This window comes from Xenopus laevis, chromosome 7L (assembly GCF_017654675.1).
Source record: "Xenopus laevis strain J_2021 chromosome 7L, Xenopus_laevis_v10.1, whole genome shotgun sequence".
Classification (NCBI taxonomy): domain Eukaryota; kingdom Metazoa; phylum Chordata; class Amphibia; order Anura; family Pipidae; genus Xenopus; species Xenopus laevis.
Window position 1 is genome coordinate 133,225,938 of NC_054383.1, and position 16,327 is coordinate 133,242,264.

Genomic DNA, 16,327 nt, shown 5'->3' on the forward strand with positions numbered 1-16,327 from the left:
AGAAGGACAATGTGCCAAGGGACATTTATGTTTTTAAAGTCAGCCAAGACTTTGACAAATTTGTAGGAATGTGCCACTTGCAGCCACATTACTTTTTAGTGCCTCTAATTTATCAGAACGTTCAGGAATTTAATGAAAATTTAAGGAGCATGTCAGATCTTATAAACTTCTAATTGTATTGTATTAAAAAAAATTCTGCTTCCCTGTTAGTGACGTCACAGAAAGTAATGAAGAAAACATCAAGAGACAAATAGAAGGGAAAGCCTCTTTGTCTAATGGGTGATGGACAATGTGATTATCCCGGACACAATGCTAAATACAGTTTATACACAATGTTAGATAGATGTTGTTACAGATAAAATTGTGGATTTAGAAGGTGTGCAAAGTACACAATGTGGATCCTCAGCTGGAATGAATAAAGCTGGATTTGAAATAATGAAGAGGCCAAAATCAATTGGCATAGATGATTGTATTTTTTCATCAGACCGTCACTCAAGTGTCCATAAATTGATGAGGGAAAAGTATTGCAACATCAATCACCAATAGGATATTTGGCATTACACAAAATCCCTTCACAATAAAACTGCATGGTTCAAACAGAAAAAAATAGTGAAAAACAATCACTGCTTGGATAGACAAAATTCTACATCATTTTTGGTGGTCTGTAAAGACATGTAACAAAGATGCTGAACTTTCGAAGGAAAAATGGAAAGAATTTTTTCGCATCACCAACCTGCATGAATGGTAAAATAAAAAAGAAAATGCATCGTTCAATTTTGCAACATGATAAATGCTAATACTTGTAGCTGAAAAATGAACTCCTGCTTACTTTCAGACTGACGAGATTTGTGCAGAATAAACTGCTAGCAAATGATCTTTAAAATCTGACAAGGAACTTCCATACTGGTACTCTTGAAGTCTATCATTGTAATAAGCTGCAATAAAGATGTGAACATCTTCATTTTGGAATATATAGAATGGAAGAACAATTTTGGTTGGAAACAGGCAGTAGTTTGTGTTCCATGTAAAAACACTGAGGCTGAAGGTACAAAAACTGTTTTTCACAATTCAAAAAAAGATGGGCTGTTCCTATTGTCTATGAGTTCAATGCGCTGAAGACCTTTTATGGAGTTTGAAGTGATGATGGTTAACTAAAATGTGTAAAGGTTTTATCAACATGGTTTCCTTCCGCCCACCCCCTCCCCAATATAGAATGCTGAAGCAAAGAGTTGTGGCTCAACATAAATCACAATTTTAAATATTACTACATGATGAACAGGACATAGATGGTGATTAGTGATGAGTAAAATTTTGTGCCAAGTTTTGCTGCAAAAATTATGCCCATAGACTCTAATGGATGAAAAATTTGTCACGCAATTTGTCACTTATCAAAACCATTTTTGTTGCCTATAGACTTCAATGCATTTCGGTGAATTTTCATCATTTCGCTAATTTTTTGCTAAGCGAAATGGATCAGATTCGCCCATCACTAATGGTGATAACTATTAGAATCTATAAGTTGTTCTTTAAAGGACAATGAAGGTTAAAAAATGTGCCTTCAATGAGTGATTTATTCTTTGATTCGTTGAGTAATTCTTAAGCATTAATTATTTTTAAAATAAGTTAGAAGCTGTTAAAGTCTGTCTTTTATTTCAGAAAATAAGAGATTCTGGGCACACGCATGCAAAGTAATTCTCTTAGGAGCCTAGGGTATGTGCACAAATTCTTTGCTTTCTCCTGGTCTAGCAATGACAACTGGGCCACGTAACCTACAAGAATATCATTGTTGACCTCTCTGCCCCCCCCCCGCCTAATTGCCTTCTCTTTCAGCAACATCCCATAAAATGGGATTCCATCTCAACATTCCAAACATTTTCAAATTTTGGAGGAAATGTCCACCAATACTGACATAGTATATGTTGATACATCTTCACTTGTAGGTGAATCATTTGTACTTGGCAAAAGTTACACGTAGGGGGTATTTACTAAAATTATACTTTTTCTCACTCAAAAAAAAATCGACCAAACTCCCAAACCTGAATCCCCTTAATTTACCAATAATTATTGAAGCACAACAAAATCGTGCTTCATTTTGAGTCGTACAAATTTTTCAAGTTGCTGCTCTGAAAACTTGACTTTATTGAATTGTCGCCACGACAACTTGAATTTATTGGATACGAAAACCAACTCAGATCAAGATGTCAAGAAACGTTTTCAGGGACTTCTGTACATGACCTCAACAGGTTTTAGAGTATTTTCGAATTCACATTTTTTAACAGTTTATGTTTAGGTTTAAAGGAAATATCTAAAAGTTTTAGTTTTATTCCCCTCTAAAAAAAATCCCTTTTCCCCTTAAAAACCTGACCAGAAAAAAAATGAGGTTTAATAATTAGGCCCCTATGAGCCATGACAATTTTATTAATTTTTACAGGTATTCAACACTTGTAACATCTGTATCCCAGCTGCCACCAATAGAAAATAATTCATTTGTTTTTTTTATAGAAAACCCTGATGCTAAAAGTACATACAATAAGAGGATGATGTTATTAACTGAATTTTTCCAAAATCAATCAATTATACAAAATGTCCAAATATCACCCAAGATTGACATTCTTGAAAAAATTTCAACATTCAAGAAATTTTAAGAGGGGTACCTACTGAAATGTATTGCATTTTTTTATTAACAATCAACAAAGTTGACCTAACTCCCACCCATCAATTTAAATTTATCAATATCTCTTGAAAAAGTTGGTTGCAACAAATTCGTGCTCCGTGACAAATAATTTATTGGATTATCGGACAAAAAGTATTGCAGATCACAATGTCAAGAAACATCTTCAGGGACATTTGCTATTGAATTCTACATGATCTCGACAGGTTTTAACTGGAGTATTTTCGGATTTGGATTTTTAGCAACTTTCAGATATAATAAATCTTAAAAAATATGTTGAGTTTCTTTTCCCTTTCCCTAAAAATTCAAGTTTTCCTCTTTAAAAACTCTACCAGAAAAAAATTAGGTTTAATAAATAGGCCCCAAAACCAGTATTGATGTGGATAAAATAAGGGATAGTGAATGACAGAAAATGTATACTTGAGTCGTTCCTAGCTTTATTTTTAAGGTCAGGTGTCAGAGAGAAAAGAAAGAGAATGAAATTAGAAAAATATGTTGAAGGGATTTATTTTTTTGTAGAAAGACAATGTGCCAAGGGACATTTATGGTTTTTAAAGTCAGCCAAGACTTTGACAAATTTGTATCTTATATTCTTATTTTGTCTACAAGGCAACAATACCAGACCCCTAATAGTCTTATTATCAGCTGCTCCCTGTCCTTTGATTTGGAGATGAAGAGAAGGTGCCAGGCATGCCTCATAAAAATGTTGCCCAAATAGTAGGGAAGTGTTAAACTGATCAAATTCAACTGACCCTTAATAAAAGGTATACCTAGAGAGCCTGCAAGGTTTGCCGTTCCAAGGGTATTAGGCAAGATCTCTTAATATTGTGCAACGTGACTACCTTTTAAGGGAGAAGAATACAAAATATCTTGATTTGTTTTTAATTTTCTTTTAAATACTTCTCTCAAAATGCAGATGGTTACATCTCCAGAAAAAAATCAAACATGTTTGTAAAAAAAATACATAATTTCTCAAGGTTCTTTGAGATTTTCCTACCAAAAATTGTATGGGACATGAAGAAAAGCACAGAAAAGCATTGCTGAAAGGAAGATGATTTGAAGCCTGAATAAGTTGAGATGGTGAAGAGTTGCACTGGAGGCTATTCAAAGGATTCAGGTTCTCTATAAAAAAAAAACTGTTCCTTGGGGGAGAACTTGAGTTTAGGCTTGGATATATACCAGTAGCCCCCATGAGGTGTTGATATTGGGAATTAAATCTGGGAAGGATAGACAAATGTAGAACATAAAGTCTAGGAGTCATGGAGCAAATTTGCTACAGGCAGTGGGTTGAGTACAGGTTCTTTCAGCCCCACTACAGAATATCTAATACATTTGTATCCTGACTGTATGAGGTTACCAGGCCATGGGCAGGGTGTTTAGACTATGGATTGGGAACATGAGTCAAATGGACCTTTTGCCCAAAGGCTGTGAATTGTACAATGTACAATGCTGGTTGGCCTTCGCCTAACTGTTTCATGCATCTGAAAGACATGTAATCTTATGGCTTTGCTTCTATTGAGAACAGTGACCATATAAACATCAAGAGGATGGTACAGTATATGATGCCCTTGTGAAAACAGAAAGAATAATTCTTCTAAAAACAAGAAACAAATCAAGTGGATCAGCTTCCACCCCAACTCTGTCCGGGAGTATAAAAACTTGAGCTGAACAACAAAAATGACCACAAAATCATCTAAACTTGATGAATGTTTCTATTTTTTTTCTAGACTTACACACACACAGACAACTTTGCCAAGCACACACACATTTACACACTTTTTTCCCTATAGGCATTTTATTTCTTTGCTTTCTTGACTTATTTCTGATCCTGTTGTATAATTATTCAATTAATTTTATTGTATTTTTTTTATATTTTGTTTTCACTTTTAATTTGTGTTTTAATTGTAGTGATTTTATTGTATTTTTTGTTCTTGATTGTTTAAAAAAAATTATTGATGATTGTTTAAAAAAAATTATTGAGCACTTACTTGCACTCACAGAAATATATCAGGGCCCGTCCATACATTTTTTATCACCCAAAAAAAGTATAAAAAGTCCTTTATACAAGTACCTACTTGTATCCTAAAAATATTTATCAGTGCTTGTCCCTAAATTAAAATAAACCGATTTAAAAAAAAAAAAAAAAACCTCCATTGACAGGCACCTGCCTACTTGCACCCACAGAATACCTCAGCACAACTTTTTATTGGTGCCTACTTATAACCAAATACCTTGGTGCCCATCCCTATTTTCTTTTATGTTAAAAGAATGAGTTTCAAAATAATCCTTTCTACAGGTGCCGACTTGAACCCATATAAATACCTCAAATCCTGTCCCTAAATTATTTTATCATGCTAAAAAATTTAGTGCAGGTTCAGGACCTGGGGATTTCCAGATATGAGATCTTTTTGTAATTTGGATCTCCATACCTTAAGTCTACTAAAAAAAATGTAAACATTAAAAAAAAAAAAAAGGTTATTTTGCCTCCAATAAGGATTCACTCATTTCGGATCAAGTACAAGCTACTAAGCTACTGTTTTATTATCACAGATAAAAGGGAACTCATTTTTAAAAATTTGAATTATATGCTTATAGTGGAGTCTATGAGAGATCCGGGTTTCCAAATAATAGATACCATACCTGTATAAGGTACAGGCACAATATATAAATTATTTAATTTAAAAAAAAGATGTATTTAAAAAAAGTAATTTGTACTGATGCAGACTTGTACCCAAATATCTTAGCACCTGCCCCTAATCTTGTCATGTTAAAACAATAATTAACCAAATAGTCCTTTTTACAGGCGCCTACTTGTACCCAAAAACAAGCCTCAGCACCTGTCACATTTTAAAAAAAAAAAGCTTAAAAAAAGTTCACTGTATAGGCACCTACTTGCAGCCAAATCCTGTCCTTCCTTGTCTGTCTCCTTTAAAAAAATAAGTATAGAGACTAAAGGACAGATTTATTAATGGTTGAATAGTAAATTCAAATTTTTTTTGGTGAAAATATTCACACATTTGAATTTTAATCAACCAATTCAAATGTAAATTCAAATGTAAGATTTATCTCACCTTGACCAGGACACAGTTCTAATTCTAATATTACCATCTAAAACCTGTCGAGCTCATTTACAAGTCAATGGTAGAGGTCCATTAAACCATCAGCTAATTGCCTTCCTGACAGTCAAGTTTTTTTCAGATTCTCGATTGGACTACGATTCAAATTTTGGGGTTGGGACTATATGATTGAATATTAGACGTTTTTTCTTAAATAAATTCCCATTCAAGTTGTGAGTATATTTGAATTTATGAGCGTAAAAAAAAAATTCACATAAATTCAAAATTTGACCTTTGAAAAATCTGCCCATAAGTGTCTGCTGAGCAGATACTTCTTCAGTCCTACTTCTACCCAAATAGCTCAACGCTCAACTGATGAGTTAAATATTTTGCTGCATTTTGCCATGAAAAAATGCCCATGGGCTCTAATGTATAGTAACAAAAAAGCTGTTTAGCAAAGTTTTGCCTTTCACGAATTTTCAGCGAAGCTAAACGGGTCAGATTCACCCATAACTACTCAGTGCCTGTACTTAAATGTTTTAATCATGTTAAAAGAATGAGTAAACCCTTTAAAGGAGCCTTCTTGTACCCAAAGACATGCCTCTATATTTTTGCCCAAATTTTAAACTTAGTTAAAAAGTTATATAAATTGTATAAGGGTCGGCAAAGCAGATAGATATGGGAGTATCTACTTGCACCACTAATAATGTAGCTCTTGTCCCGAATTTCTATTTTCACATTAAAAAGGAGTATAAGAAGCCCTTTGTACAGGAACCTACTTCTACCCAAACATCTTAGAGCCCATAACGAACATGTTTTATAGTCTTTAGTACTTTAGTACAGGAGCCTACTTGTACCCAAAACATATCAGTGTCTGTCCATAAATTAGATTAAAACAAACACTAACACAGAAAACACTGAAACAGAGACACTGACATAGCTCAGCACCTGGCCCTAATCTCTTTTCTCATAGTAAATGAATCAAATGAGACCCTTATACAGGTACCTATTTGTACCAAAAACATGCCTCAGCGCCTGTCCCTATATTTTTGTGTCTGCTCAAACTAGAATCTACTATTTGACCGTATTTATAATTAAAAAAAGCACAAGTTAATCGGATTGGGGAAAAATTATTTTGGATTTTTTTTCCCCAAATTGCTCACTTTTTTTGGTCTTTTTCCAAAATGCCAGAATTTTTCAGATTTTTGCCCAAAAAGCCCAAAATAGTTGAATTTTTCGGGCCAATTCCAGCGCAGTCCACAGAAGCTTCCAAATAGGATAGGAACCTTCCATTGACTTATATACAACCTCGACAGGTCTGAGATGCCGGGTTTTTCCATCCTCGGGATATATTAAATATCGAATTTTTAGCATTCAGAATTTAGTAAATAGCCCCTAAGTGTAAATGTCTGCTGAGCTGACAGATGTGTTCCTTTGTCTGCCCAAACACCTCAGCACTTGTCCCTCATATAGTTTATTATGCTAAAAGTAGTCAGTATGGGAAATCCTGTGCCGCACCCAAATTCCACAGCAATTGCTCAGTACTTGTTTCTATATTATTATATCCAGCTTTAATTAAAGCTGAAAAAGTTACAGCTACTTCCTGCACCCACTATACAGGCACCTACCAGCACCCAATTACCTCAGCACCCACAATATGGGCACCTACCAGCACCCAATTCCCTCAGCAGCCACTATACAGGCACCTAACCGAATACCTGAGCACCCACTATACAGGCACCTAATAGCACCCAATTCCCTCAGCAGCCACCTAATTGCACCAAGTACCACGAGGCCTGCCCCTACATTTTTTACAGGCCCTTGCACAGTGAACTACGTCTATCCGAATAGCTGCAGGCCCCTCTTATATATCACGAGGAGTGTAGAAGAAAGCCTATAGGCGCCTATTGTTCCCACACAATCCCCTGAGCGTCTGCCCAGCTCATCATCCTCACTAGTTACATCGAGTAAAAGAGCAGCAGAGCGTTTTCTTCCCTACCCCGCAAACCCAGCTCTCAAAATAGCGGGAACCAAGAAGGCTCTTCAGCTTTATATCCCGCCCACGCCTTATCCGTTATCTGCCCGCCCCCTGCGCCTCTTCCCAAACTAGACTCCTCCAAGGCCCACCCACCCCCACGTGACGCTCCCCTTCATCAGTTCCTCTGTAAAACCTCCTGTCACTCATCTATTAACCCCACCCACAAACTTTAAGATGCAATAATTACTCGGCGCCCTCAATACGACGATGGCGATTGGCTGCAAATGGTTTGCCGTCTCTCTGGGAAGCAGGCATTGGCTGTTCCATTTATAGGCGGGATTAAGTGCAGAGCGGCCTCGGAAATGACTGTGGAGGCGGGAATACATGACTGACACCAGATGAGGGAGTTTGAATCATTCTTCCTTTTTTTAACATGTACATATTTGCCCATTATTGCGCTATTCCCTCACAGCTGTAACCATACTGTGTGTCCGTACGATACTCTGTGTATGTAGCAATGTTCGGGGGATTCCAGATTCGGACTTTTGTCTGCTGCTGCCATTACTGTACTACAGCTCCCAGCATGCCCTGTGTGTCCTCTCTATTCTTTATATGTAGTTCAGTAGCTCTGTTCAGGGGATATAGGAGGCAGGGATTGTACTACAGCTCCCAGCATGCCCTGTGTATCCTCTCTATTCTTTATATGTAGTTCAGTAGCTCTGTTCTGGGGATATGGGAGGCAGGGATTGTACTACAGCTCCCAGCATGCCCTGTGTTCCTCTCTATTCTTATATGTAGTTCAGTAGCTCTGTTCAGGGATATAGGAGGCAGGGATTGTACTACAGCTCCAGCATGCCCTGTGTATCCTCTCTATTCTTTATATGTAGTTCAGTAGCTCTGTTCTGGGGATATGGGAGGCAGGGATTGTACTACAGCTTCCCAGCATGCCCTGTGTGTCCTCTCTATTCTTTATATGTAGTTCAGTAGCTCTGTTCAGGGGATATAGGAGGCAGGGATTGTACTACAGCTCCCAGCATGCCCTGTGTATCCTCTCTATTCTTTATATGTAGTTCAGTAGCTCTGTTCTGGGGATATGGGAGGCAGGATTGTACTACAGCTCCCAGCATGCCCTGTGTGTCCTCTCTATTCTTTATATGTAGTTCAGTAGCTCTGTTCAGGGGATTATAGGAGGCAGGGATTGTACTACAGCTCCCAGCATGCCCTGTGTGTCCTCTCTATTCTTTATATGTAGTTCAGTAGCTCTGTTCTGGGGATATGGGAGGCAGGGATTGTACTACAGCTCCCAGCATGCCCTGTGCGTCCTCTCTATTCTTTATATGTAGTTCAGTAGCTCTGTTCTGGGGATATGGGAGGCAGGGATTGTACTACAGCTCCCAGCATGCCCTGTGTGTCCTCTCTATTCTTTATATGTAGTTCAGTAGCTCTGTTCAGGGGATATAGGAGGCAGGGATTGTACTACAGCTCCCAGCATGCCCTGTGTATCCTCTCTATTCTTTATATGTAGTTCAGTAGCTCTGTTCTGGGGATATGGGAGGCAGGGGATTGTACTACAGCTCCAGCATGCCGCTGTGTGTCCTCTCTATTCTTTATATGTAGTTTCAGTAGCTCTGTTCAGGGGATATAGGAGGCAGGGATTGTACTACAGCTCCCAGCATGCCCTGTGTATCCTCTCTATTCTTTATATGTAGTTCAGTAGCTCTGTTCTGGGGATATGGGAGGCAGGGATTGTACTACAAGCTCCCAGCATGCCCTGTGTGTCCTCTCTATTCTTTATATGTAGTTCAGTAGCTCTGTTCTGGGGATATGGGAGGCAGGGATTGTACTACAGCTCCCAGCATGCCCTGTGTGTCCTCTCTATTCTTTATATGTAGTTCAGTAGCTCTGTTCAGGGGATATAGGAGGCAGGGATTGTACTACAGCTCCCAGCATGCCCTGTGTATCCTCTCTATTCTTTATATGTAGTTCAGTAGCTCTGTTCTGGGGATATGGGAGGCAGGGATTGTACTACAGCTCCCAGCATGCCCTGTGTGTCCTCTCTATTCTTTATATGTAGTTCAGTAGCTCTGTTCAGGGGATATAGGAGGCAGGGATTGTACTACAGCTCCCAGCATGCCCTGTGTATCCTCTCTATTCTTTATATGTAGTTCAGTAGCTCTGTTCTGGGGATATGGGAGGCAGGGATTGTACTACAGCTCCCAGCATGCCCTGTGTGTCCTCTCTATTCTTTATATGTAGTTCAGTAGCTCTGTTCAGGGGATATAGGAGGCAGGGATTGTACTACAGCTCCCAGCATGCCCTGTGTATCCTCTCTATTCTTTATATGTAGTTCAGTAGCTCTGTTCTGGGGATATGGGAGGCAGGGATTGTACTACAGCTCCCAGCATGCCCTGTGTATCCTCTCTATTCTTTATATGTAGTTCAGTAGCTCTGTTCTGGGGATATGGGAGGCAGGGATTGTACTACAGCTCCCAGCATGCCCTGTGTGTCCTCTCTATTCTTTATATGTAGTTCAGTAGCTCTGTTCTGGGGATATGGGAGGCAGGGATTGTACTACAGCTCCCAGCATGCCCTGTGTATCCTCTCTATTCTTTATATGTAGTTCAGTAGCTCTGTTCTGGGGATATAGGAGGCAGGGATTGTACTACAGCTTCCAGCATGCCCTGTGTATCCTCTCTATTCTTTATATGTAGTTCAGTAGCTCTGTTCAGGGGATATAGGAGGCAGGGATTGTACTACAGCTCCCAGCATGCCCTGTGTGTCCTCTCTATTCTTTATATGTAGTTCAGTAGCTCTGTTCTGGGGATATGGGAGGCAGGGATTGTACTACAGCTCCCAGCATGCCCTGTGCGTCCTCTCTATTCTTTATATGTAGTTTCAGTAGCTCTGTTCTGGGGATATGGGAGGCAGGGATTGTACTACAGCTCCCAGCATGCCCTGTGTGTCCTCTCTATTCTTTATATGTAGTTCAGTAGCTCTGTTCAGGGGATATAGGAGGCAGGGATTGTACTACAGCTCCCAGCATGCCCTGTGTATCCTCTCTATTCTTTATATGTAGTTCAGTAGCTCTGTTCTGGGGATATGGGAGGCAGGGATTGTACTACAGCTCCCAGCATGCCCTGTGTGTCCTCTCTATTCTTTATATGTAGTTCAGTAGCTCTGTTCAGGGATATAGGAGGCAGGGATTGTACTACAGCTCCCAGCATGCCCTGTGTATCCTCTCTATTCTTTATATGTAGTTCAGTAGCTCTGTTCTGGGGATATGGGAGGCAGGGATTGTACTACAGCTTCCAGCATGCCCTGTGTGTCCTCTCTATTCTTTATATGTAGTTCAGTAGCTCTGTTCAGGGGATATAGGAGGCAGGGATTGTACTACAGCTCCCAGCATGCCCTGTGTATCCTCTCTATTCTTTATATGTAGTTCAGTAGCTCTGTTCAGGGGATATAGGAGGCAGGGATTGTACTACAGCTCCCAGCATGCCCTGTGTATCCTCTCTATTCTTTATATGTAGTTCAGTAGCTCTGTTCTGGGGATATGGGAGGCAGGGATTGTACTACAGCTCCCAGCATGCCCTGTGTGTCCTCTCTATTCTTTATATGTAGTTCAGTAGCTCTGTTCAGGGGATATAGGAGGCAGGGATTGTACTACAGCTCCCAGCATGCCCTGTGTATCCTCTCTATTCTTTATATGTAGTTCAGTAGCTCTGTTCTGGGGATATGGGAGGCAGGGATTGTACTACAGCTCCCAGCATGCCCTGTGTGTCCTCTCTATTCTTTATATGTAGTTCAGTAGCTCTGTTCAGGGGATATGGGAGGCAGGGATTGTACTACAGCTCCCAGCATGCCCTGTGTATCCTCTCTATTCTTTATATGTAGTTCAGTAGCTCTGTTCTGGGGATATGGGAGGCAGGGATTGTACTACAGCTCCCAGCATGCCCTGTGTGTCCTCTCTATTCTTTATATGTAGTTCAGTAGCTCTGTTCAGGGGATATAGGAGGCAGGGATTGTACTACAGCTCCCAGCATGCCCTGTGTATCCTCTCTATTCTTTATATGTAGTTCAGTAGCTCTGTTCTGGGGATATGGGAGGCAGGGATTGTACTACAGCTTCCAGCATGCCCTGTGTGTCCTCTCTATTCTTTATATGTAGTTCAGTAGCTCTGTTCAGGGGATATAGGAGGCAGGGATTGTACTACAGCTCCCAGCATGCCCTGTGTATCCTCTCTATTCTTTATATGTAGTTCAGTAGCTCTGTTCTGGGGATATGGGAGGCAGGGATTGTACTACAGCTCCCAGCATGCCCTGTGTGTCCTCTCTATTCTTTATATGTAGTTCAGTAGCTCTGTTCAGGGGATATAGGAGGCAGGGATTGTACTACAGCTCCCAGCATGCCCTGTGTGTCCTCTCTATTCTTTATATGTAGTTCAGTAGCTCTGTTCTGGGGATATGGGAGGCAGGGATTGTACTACAGCTCCCAGCATGCCCTGTGCGTCCTCTCTATTCTTTATATGTAGTTCAGTAGCTCTGTTCTGGGATATGGGAGGCAGGGATTGTACTACAGCTCCCAGCATGCCCTGTGTGTCCTCTCTATTCTTTATATGTAGTTCAGTAGCTCTGTTCAGGGGATATAGGAGGCAGGGATTGTACTACAGCTCCCAGCATGCCCTGTGTATCCTCTCTATTCTTTATATGTAGTTCAGTAGCTCTGTTCTGGGGATATGGGAGGCAGGGATTGTACTACAGCTCCCAGCATGCCCTGTGTGTCCTCTCTATTCTTTATATGTAGTTCAGTAGCTCTGTTCAGGGGATATAGGAGGCAGGGATTGTACTACAGCTCCCAGCATGCCCTGTGTATCCTCTCTATTCTTTATATGTAGTTCAGTAGCTCTGTTCTGGGGATATGGGAGGCAGGGATTGTACTACAGCTTCCAGCATGCCCTGTGTGTCCTCTCTATTCTTTATATGTAGTTCAGTAGCTCTGTTCAGGGGATATAGGAGGCAGGGATTGTACTACAGCTCCCAGCATGCCCTGTGTATCCTCTCTATTCTTTATATGTAGTTCAGTAGCTCTGTTCAGGGGATATAGGAGGCAGGGATTGTACTACAGCTCCCAGCATGCCCTGTGTATCCTCTCTATTCTTTATATGTAGTTCAGTAGCTCTGTTCTGGGGATATGGGAGGCAGGGATTGTACTACAGCTCCCAGCATGCCCTGTGTGTCCTCTCTATTCTTTATATGTAGTTCAGTAGCTCTGTTCAGGGGATATAGGAGGCAGGGATTGTACTACAGCTCCCAGCATGCCCTGTGTATCCTCTCTATTCTTTATATGTAGTTCAGTAGCTCTGTTCTGGGGATATGGGAGGCAGGGATTGTACTACAGCTCCCAGCATGCCCTGTGTGTCCTCTCTATTCTTTATATGTAGTTCAGTAGCTCTGTTCTGGGGATATGGGAGGCAGGGATTGTACTACAGCTCCCAGCATGCCCTGTGTGTCCTCTCTATTCTTTATATGTAGTTCAGTAGCTCTGTTCAGGGGATATGGGAGGCAGGGATTGTACTACAGCTCCCAGCATGCCCTGTGTATCCTCTCTATTCTTTATATGTAGTTCAGTAGCTCTGTTCTGGGGATATAGGAGGCAGGGATTGTACTACAGCTCCCAGCATGCCCTGTGTGTCCTCTCTATTCTTTATATGTATTTGAGTAGCTCTGTTCAGGGTATGTGGGAGAAAGGGATTGTACTACAGCTCCCAGAATGCCCTGCAGATTGCTGAGAGACACAGGCTATAGGGCACCCAGGAGAGGATCTGCCCGTGGCCCCACTGGTGTAAATAGAGATATCACAAGTCCCAGTTAGGGAGAGAGGAGGGGGTGAGCTCCGGGGTTGCCGGGTTTACATTTCACAACTAGCCAAAAAAATAGCCAAAAGCTATTTTAAAAGTAGCCCAATTTGTACACTGAAAACAAAATAAAGTAAAATAATAAGGGTATCAAATCAATAAAGTGTCTAGAATTTACATTTACATTAAAGAGGACATTTCTACATTATCCCTGTAAATTGGGACAGATTTTATAGACAAGCAAAATCGCTTAAAGGTGGTGACACGCTAAGATTCCGGGGAGATTAGTCGCCCAGCGACAAATCGCCTCTTCTTCGGGCGACTAATCTCCCTGAAAAGCCTTCCCGCCGGCTAGTATGTAAATCGCAGGCAGGATGGCACTCGGAGCGCTTCATTTTCACCCAAGTGAAAACTGCGCTGCCATTTCTAATGCATCCAAAAGTTGCCCAAATCTGTACGTTGGCAGGTTTGGACCTTTAAAACCCGCCACTATGTTTTAAAAACATCCCAATTTGGTTGTAAACTTGCCAACCTGGTAATCCTGGTGTGCCCCACAGCTTTATATCAGCGCTGTCCAATCAGCAGTCTCCTGATGATACAGAACTACAACTCCCAGCATGCCTTTACAGTACTGCAGGCTGTGTAATCACTAATGATGTCTTTCTCACACACAACTCCACCTTGTGTCAGTAATTCTCTTATAAAAGATATTGTACTCTGTACTGCCCTCTAGTGATGTTTTATTATAGAGGGACAGGGATGAGCCCAAGTCTTACTGAACTATAACGCCCAGTGTTACTTTACAAGCAGATTCATACACAACAACTATAGGCCCACTTGCCGATTATTACTCTAAAGCCATTTAGTTCTTGGCTGCCAGGGATTCATGGGTTACTGCACTGTGTTGTTTTGCAGTGAGTGAATTGTTTCATATTCGCCCGTTACGTTTAGGGCATCCTGAGTTGAGAATAATTTTCCGATCAGTGGGTGACTGAGAAACAAGGGTAGCTTACACAAGGTAGCCATGTGCAGGTCACTTAGTTTGCTCCAATGGGCTATTAGCCAGGATATTGCCTCATGTGGTGCCCACAGACAGGCTGAAAAGGCAGGAGTATCATGTGGCTACACAGCAGCACTGCCATTTTAGCATCTATGCAGATGGTGGATAAGAGATTTAGAGGGGTTCTTCACCTTTAAATTAGCTTTAAAGGGATCCTGTCATCGGAAAAAAATGTTTTTTTTCAAAACACATCAGTTATTAGTGCTACTCCAGCAGAATTCTGCACTGAAATCCATTTCTCAAAAGAGCAAACAGATTTTTTTATATTCAATTTTGAAATCTGACATGGGGCTAGACATATTGTCAATTTCCCAGCTGCCCCAAGTCATGTGACTTGTGCCTGCACTTTAGGAGAGAAATGCTTTCTGGCAGGCTGCTGTTTTTCCTTCTCAATGTAACTGAACGTGTCTCAGTGGGCCATGGGTTTTTACTATTGAGTGCTGTTCTTAGACAAGTTGTTGTTAGTGAGCACAAGTCACATGACTTGGGGCAGCTGGGGAATTGACAATATGTCTAGCCCCATGTCAGATTTCAAAATTGAATATAAAAAAATCTGTTTGCTCTTTTGAGAAATAGATTTCAGTGCAGAATTCTACTGGAGCAGCACCATTAACTAATTCATTTTGGGAAAAAAAAAATTTCCCATGACAGTATCCCTTTAAGTATGATGTAGAGAGTGATATTCTGAGACAATTTGCAATTGGTTTTAATTTTTTTGTTATTTGAGGTTTTTGACTTATTTAGCTTTTTATTCAGCAGCTCTCCAGTTGGCAATGTCAGCAATACAGTTGCTAGGGTCCAAATTACCCTAGCAACCATGCACTGATTTGAATAAGAGACTGCAATATGAATCGGAGAGGCCTGAATAGAAAGAGGATTAATAAAAAGTAACAATAATAATACATTTGTAGCCTTACAGAGCATTTGCTTTGTAGATGGGGTCAGTGACCCCCATTTGAAAGCTGGAAAGAATCAGAAGAAAAAGGCAAATCATTCAAAAACTATAAAAAAGAAAAAATGAAGGGCAATTGAAAAGTTGCTGAGAACTAGCCATTCTATAACATAGTAAAAGTTAACTTAAAGGCATACCGCCCCTTTAACAAGTAAAGGATAAACTGAACCGTAGCAACCAGATAGGTGCTGAAATTCCACACCGAAGAACTGCTGAATTAAACAATTAAAAAGCAAGGGAAAAAAAAGAGTGTTTGCAGGAATTTCTCAGACTATTACCCTCTACACTGTAAAAAATTAATTCAAAGGTGGACTATCAACTACCCGGCAGCCGTGATAAAGATTTTGCTCTTCTCATCAGGTGACCGTACATGGGCAGATTCAGCAGTTTATCTGCCCTCCCCGACCGATATCTGGCCAAATATTGGCCTAGATGTACAGGTTGCACCAATTCCTCCTTAATATGGAGTCTCCTTCCATCCCATCGGACTTATTACTGACATCAGACTTTGTTCTGTTCTTGTCTCTTGAGACAGAATTCCGCATCTGATATAATGTAGATAAAGTGGAGATGTCCCGAGCTCATAACCTTGGACAGCAATCCTGTACTGTTGGCAGCGCTCTCTGTTCTAAGTGGCAGCTTCATGTCCTTCATTAAATACATTGAGGAGAGTTGGACCATGGACAGAAACTTCATGGAGTTTGCCTAGAACTAGTATCCAGCTGCACAATGTCTCATGAGAGAGATGTCACTGGA

The 16,327-nt window shown here is 40.5% G+C and overlaps 1 long non-coding RNA gene across 1 annotated transcript; it reads right to left on the minus strand.

Annotated features, from left to right (window-relative positions):
• Positions 1-6,744: 6,744 nt before the first annotated feature.
• LOC108696907 lies at positions 6,745-8,471 on the minus strand. The gene is made up of 2 exons (XR_001932343.2): positions 7,393-8,471; positions 6,745-7,351 (listed from the first exon to the last, which is right to left on the minus strand). It is a non-coding gene; the product is annotated as an uncharacterized LOC108696907 (long non-coding RNA).
• Positions 8,472-16,327: the final 7,856 nt, after the last annotated feature.